Below are 7,226 nucleotides of genomic sequence, written 5' to 3' on the forward strand. Positions count from 1 at the left end.
GCACAGATAGGACACTCTCCTGAAAAGGCTGGCTCCAGTGAGCAGGTGACAACGCACTGCAGGACGTGACAGGACCTCTTCCTATAAAGTCACTACTCTCAAGAGCAGAAGACTCAACTGAGTTTCTCAACACAAAGAAACACACACACAACCAAAAACCTTAAAATACCCAGTAATAAACCTAACCAGTGAAGTTAAAGACCTGTATTCTGAAATCTATAAAACACTTATAAAATAAACTTAAGTTAAATGAAATAAAGAAATGGAAAATCATTCCATGCTCATGGACTGGAGATACACATATTTTTTAAATTTTATATACTTTTTTCATTATACATAATTATATTATGATTTACATATTAATAATAAATATTTTTAAAATTTACATCCAAGTTAGTTACCACATAGTGCAACAATGATTTCAGAAGAAGATTCCTTAATGCCCCTTACCCATTTAGCCCATTCCCCTCTCCCACAACCCCTCTAGGAATCCTGTTTGTTCTCCATATTTAAGGGTCTTTTATGTTTGGTGCCCCATGCCATTTTTAAATTATTTTTTCTTCCCTTTCCTCATGTTCATCTGTTTTGTATCTTAAACTCCTCATATGAATGAAGTCATATGATACTTGTCTTTCTCTGGCTGACTAATATCGCTTAGCATAATACACTCTAGTTCCATCCACATAGTTGCAAATGGAAAGATTTCATTCTTTTTGATCACCAACTAATACTTCATTGTATGTATATATATATACACCACATCTTCTTTATCCACTCATCAACCGATGGACATTTGGGCTCTTTCTTTACTTTGGCTATTGTCAATAGTGCTGCTATAAACATTGGGGTGCATGTGTCCCTTTGAGACAGCACACCTGTATCCCTTGGATAAATACCTAGTGGTGCAATTGCTTGGTCACAAGGTAGTTCTAGGTTTAATTTTTTGAGGAAACTCCAAACTGTTTTCCAGAGTGGCTGCACCATTTTACATTCCAACCTGCAGTGCAAAAGAGAGCCTCTTTCTCCACATCCTTGCCAACATCCGCCATTGCCTGAGTTGTTAACTTTAGCCATCCTGACTGGAATAAGGTGGTATCTCATTGTGAGTTTAATTTGTATTTCCCTGATGATGAGTGATGTTGAGCATTTTATGGTGTGTCTATTTGCCATCTGGATGTCTTTTTTGAAAGCGTCTATTCATGTCTTTGCCCATTTCTTCACTGGGTTATTTGGTTTTTCAGGTTTTGAGTTTGATAAATTCTTTATAGATTTTGGATACTAACCCTTTACCTGATAGGTCATTTACAAATATCTTTCCCCATTCTGTCGGTTGCCTTTTAGCTTTGTTGATTGTTTCCTTCGTTGTGCAGAAGCTTTATTTTGATGAAGTCCCAATAGTTCATGTTTGCTTTTGTTCCCCTTGCCTCGAGAGATGTGTTGAGTAAGAAGTTGCTAAAGCCAAGGTCATAGAGGTTTTTGCTTGATTTCTCCTTGAAGATTTTGATGGTTTCCTGCCTACGTTTAGTTCTTTCATCCATTTTGAGTTTATTTTTGTCCATGGTGTAAGAAAGTGGTCCAGGTTTATTTTTCTTCATATTGCTGTCCAGTCTTCCCACACATCTTCTGAAGAAACTGTCGTTATTCCACTGGATATTCTTTCTTGCTTTGTCAAAGATTAGTTGGCCTTATATTTGTGAGTCCATTTCTGGGCTCTCAATTCTGTTCCACTGATCTGGGTGTCAGTTTTGTGCCATACCATACTGTCTTAATGATTACAGCTTTGTAATACATCTTGAATCGATGTGCAAATATTTTAAAGTCTATATTACCCAAAGTAATCTACACTTTTAATGAAATCCCTATCAAAATACTAATAGCATTTTTAACAGAGCTAAAACAAACCTATAGTACCACAAAAGACCCTAAATAGTCAAAGCAAACTTGAAAAAGAAAAGCAAAGATGGAGGCATCACGATTCTGGACTTTAAGCTGTATATACACATAGATATATAATATATATACATACATACAAACAGGAATATTTTCAGCCATCAGAAAGAATGAAATCTTGCCATTTGCAATTAATGCATGGATGGTGCTAGACTGTATTATGCTAAGAGAAATAAGTCAGTCAGAGAAGGACAAATACTATATGATTTCAATTATAGTGGAATTTAAGAAACAGAACAGATGAACATGGCAGAAAGAAAAAAAAGGAGAGAGCAAGGTAAATTATGAAAGAGACTTTTTTAAAAAATAGTTTATTGTCAAATTGGTTTCCATACAACACCCAGTGCTCTTCCCCACAGGTGCCCTCCTCCATTACCACCACCTCTTTTCCCTCCTCCCCCTTCCTCTTCAATGCTCAGTTCATTTTCAGTATTCAATAGTCTCTCAAGTTTTGCATCCCTCTCTCTCCTCAACTCTCTTTCCCTCTTCCCCTCCCCCTGGTCCTCCATTAGGTCTCTCTTGTTTTCCTGTTAGACCTATGAATGCAAACATACAGTATCTGTCCTTCTCTGCCTGACTTATTTCGCTTAGCATGACACCCTCAAGGTCCATCCACTTTCCTACAGATGGCCAGATTTCATTCTTTCTCATTGCCATGTAATACTCCATTGTATATACTTTAACTATAGAGAACAAACCAAGGGTTGCTGGAGGGAAAGTGGGTGGGAGATGGGCTAAATGGGTGATGGTCGTGAAGGAAGGCACTTGTGATGACCACTGGGTGTTATATGTAAGTGATGAATCACTGAAATCTACTCCTGAAACCAAAAACAGCAGCAGCAACAACAGCAAAACAATATTTACCATGCTGTTCATTGGATCCTCAGAACTTAATTATCCAATAACTAAAAATTTGTACCCTTTGAGTAATATCTCCTAATTTGCCCATTCCATAACTGCTAACAACCATCATTCTATTCTCTGCTTCTGTTTTCTTTCTTTCTTTCTTTCTTTCTTTCTTTCTTTCTTTCCTTCCTTCCTTCCTTCCTTCCTTCCTTCCTTCCTTCTTTCTTTCCTTCATTCTTTCTTTCCTTTCTTCTTTTTTCCATTTCCACATGTAGATGACATTATCCAGTATGTTTTTCTCTCTGTATGACTTATTTCACTTAGCATAACACCCTCCAGTTTCACTCATATTGTTTCAAATGGCAGGATTTCATTTTTTATGGCTAATATTTCCTTGTATATTTGTACCACATTTTCTTTATCCAACAGACACAGGCTATTTCCATATTTTGGCTATTGTGAATAATGCTACAATGAACATGGAAAACCAGATACATAAAAAGGGGCTTAACACCACTAGTCATCAGAAATTACAAATAAAAACCAAAAGATATCATTTCACACCTGCTGGAATCTTTATTTCCAAAAGACTAGAGATAACAAAAGCCAGTGAGGATGTGAAGAAAAAGGACCACACTGTTAGTAGGACTGTTAATGGATACAGCTACTGTGGAAAACAGTATGAATGTTCCTCAGCGTTCTTAGTTCAAACCTCAATTAATTCCATAGATCCTGATCAGTGAAGCAAAGCAACAATAAAAAAATAATAACCAAGTCAAGTAATGTCCTGCTTTTGTTTTTCCCAAACCAGCAAGTTGCTCTGATGATATCTGTGGTATTGGAAAAACTATTTTGTGTTGGACCTCAATAGGCCAAAAAACCTCCTGCATAGCTACCATTGATGGCTATGCCTCCGGGGCGCAGGTGAACTATTTGGGAAGTTGTGGAACAAGTCGAAAGACTGTGAAACAACATTTGGCCTCCTGGGCCGCCCAGGAGGCTTCTGTTCATCCTGTCTATGATTTTCTCGTTGCTTTGCAAAGAGGCATATACTTTTAGGCTTTGAATCAACTTGGGTCCGTCAGTAACTCCAGCCTTCCCTTATTTTGTTTTTGTCTCTAGCTCATTGTCTGTTGTTGGGAGTAAACACAATCCTCTGTCAAAGATTTACTTCTTGAAGGATAAGCGTCTTGCCCATAAATAACTGCTGAAGGGCCTTAAGAAATGTAAATCTCCTCAAAGAAAATTCTTTAAGCTCATCTTATGCTTAAAAACAGACTTTTGTTAGGGAATCCCTCCCTTGTAATGACTTATTTGTTCCTGTTATTTACGACTGTCCTGATAAGAATGACCCTTTCCCCGAGTATGTCTTTACTTCAAGGACCTTGAATTATGTAATCATTAAAGAAAAAACCTAACCACCCATGGTATCTAAGACACTGACTATCTTAGTAAAGTGTGGTATTACCACCATCACTTTGTCTGTCTTCTTTCTTATAGATATTGCGCCAACACCAACCCCCTACTCGGGACCTTTCGACTGGGGTGCCTGGGCTAGTCCTCCGCAATTTTGTATTTCTGTAAGTAGACTGAATGATACTCAGATGCTAAACTGCATTTCAGCAAAGGTCGTTGGAAAGATAGCACGTGTATTTGTGTGTATATCTGCGTATGACTGTGTGAAGCTGTGCACACAGATGTCCTGCAGCTTTGTCTTAGTAAAATTTGTCTTCTCAAATTGCCTGGAAGGGATGTAAGAGCTGACAGGCTAACCTGAGAGGTACCCTTTGTGACATTGTTCCTGCATTGCTTACTTAAATAAGAATTTTAGAACTTGTCAAAGCTAACTCACATGAGGGTATAGGCTTTCAGCTATACGATTCATAAGTTCTGGGGATGTGATATACAACACAGCGACTGTAATTAACAGTCCTGTGTTATATACTTGAAATGTGCTAAAAGGGGCGCCTGAGTAGCTCAGTTGGTTGAGCATCTAACTCTTGATTTCCCCTCAAGTCATGATCCCATGTTCATGAGATTAAGCCCCGTGTTGGGCTTTGTGCTGAATATGGAGGCTGCTTAATAGTTTCTCTCTCTTCCTCTGCCTTTCTCCCCTGCTCATGCTCTCTCTCTGTCTGTCTCTGTCTCCGTCTCTCTCTCTATCTCTGGAACAAAAAAGAAATGTGCTAAAATAATAAGTGTGTTCTCACCACACAGAGAGGGAAAAAAGGTATAAATGTGTGGTGAGGGGTAGTTTAATTATCTTAATTAGGGGCATGATTATGCAATGCATACATAGGTAAACATGTTGCTGTGCACACCTTAAATATATACAACAGTTGTCAATCATGTATCAGTAAAACAGAAAAAAGTGAGCTTTGCCCTCTTAAGGCATTGACCATTGTTCTGAACTTTTAGAATTGAAAAATCACAGTTCTATGGACTGACTTATGTCCCCCATTCATATTTTGATGACTTAATTCCAGTACCTTAGAATTAATATTTGAATATAGGATCGTTAAAGCAGTAATTAACTTGAAAGGAGGCCAATAGAGTGGGTAGTAATCCAAAATGACTGGTGTCATAGAAGAGATTTGGACACAGGAATCCACCATGGGGGGAGGTGAAGCATGTGAAGACACCGAAGTTTACCATCTGTAAGCCAAGGAGAGGTGTCTCAGGAGAAACCAACCCTGATGGAACCTTGATCTTTACAGAACCGTATCCTCCAGGACAGTGAGAAGTAAATTCCTGTTGCTTTAGCTACTCATTTTTTTTTTGTTATATCAACATTAGCAAACTAATACATATGTTCCCACCACAGTTTGCTACACACACAAATTCACTCAAGAACACAAACACAAAGAAAGAAAAACTAAAAGTGCATTTATTTCACTGTAGAGCAGACTTACACTGAAGATTAGGATTTTCACAAATAATGGGGGACATAACTCATTCCCATAACACTATCAGAATGAACATTCAATATAGGCAGTTTGCTATATAAACATGAAGTTTGGCGTAGAAGTGCTGGCCACAGATATAATTTGGAAAGTCTTCAGGATTTAGTTAGTATTTGAAATAATTACACTAGGTGAAGTCATTAAAGAAGTGTGTGAAACATAAAAGAAATGTTGCTTAGAAGTGCATACTTGCACCTTGAGCAAGCCCACTCAAAGTCCCAGGTGCCCCATTTTTAAGGTGCCATTCATAATAGGTCTTTCCAGAATTAAATTGGGAGTAATCTGTATAACTCAGGGATAATTCAAAAATAAGACAAAATTATTTTTGGTGTAAAATGACATATATTGGAGTAAATTTGTCAATTACATATTCCAATGACTATATTCCTGTGTTATATCAAAAACATTATATACTCATAAACAGAATAGATCCAGAATCATTCATTCATTGATTAACAATAATAATAATGTACATATATTGGATATATATGTCAAGGCATATATTAGGATATGGACAATGTAATAATGACCAGGGTAAACACAGGCCTTGCTTTCATAGAGTTTAAAAATTAGTTGATATTTTGCAAATCTTTTAATATATGTATCAAAAGAATGGAAGGCAAGTAAATTTAAGTGGCTAGAATAATAGCCAGAACTAGTTAGGTGAAGTTCAATGCACAAACTTAGTCTTGACAAATTTCAAAGGCCAAATTCTTAGTAATTATGTCCACCCAAATATGTATGCAGATTGAGGGGTAAATTAATCATGGTGCAATTAAAGGCAAGTGTTAAAGGAATAAGAATTACTATCAAGTGAAGTTATTCCATAATATATGTAAAAGTGTATTGTTGTCAGTTAAAGACATTGAAGAAAAGAAAATTACAGAACAATGTACCTTATGAATATAGATACAAAAATCTTCAAAGAAAATAACAAACTAAATCTTGCAGAGCATACTAAAAACATTATATGTGAAGTGAGATTTATTACATAAATGCAAATATGATTGAGCACATAAAAATCAATTCATGTGATTTAAGAAGGAAACTTCTTCAACATAATAAGGTAATATGTCTTTAAACACTCACAGCTATAGGGCACCTGGGTGGCTCAGTTGGTTAGGCATATGTCAGCTCAGGTCATGATCTCATAGTCCATGAGTTCAAGCTCCACACCAGGCTCACTGCTGTCGGCACTGAGTCTGATTCAGGTCCTGTTTCCCCTCACCTGCCCCTCCTCTGCTCACTCTCTCTCTCTCAAAAAGAAATAAAATTTTAAATAAAATAAAAACTAATAACCCATGGCTAGCATCATACTTGATTGTGCAAAACTAAGATTATCCCCTAAATTCAGGAACAAGTCAATAATGTCCACTTTATCATTTCAATTCAACATTGTAATGAAGTTCTAGCCAAAGTATTTAGGCAAGAAAATGAGATAAAAGACGTCCAAAATGAAAATTGAGA

Source organism: Suricata suricatta, chromosome 6, assembly GCF_006229205.1.
Source record: "Suricata suricatta isolate VVHF042 chromosome 6, meerkat_22Aug2017_6uvM2_HiC, whole genome shotgun sequence".
In the NCBI taxonomy this organism is placed as follows: Eukaryota; Metazoa; Chordata; class Mammalia; order Carnivora; family Herpestidae; genus Suricata; species Suricata suricatta.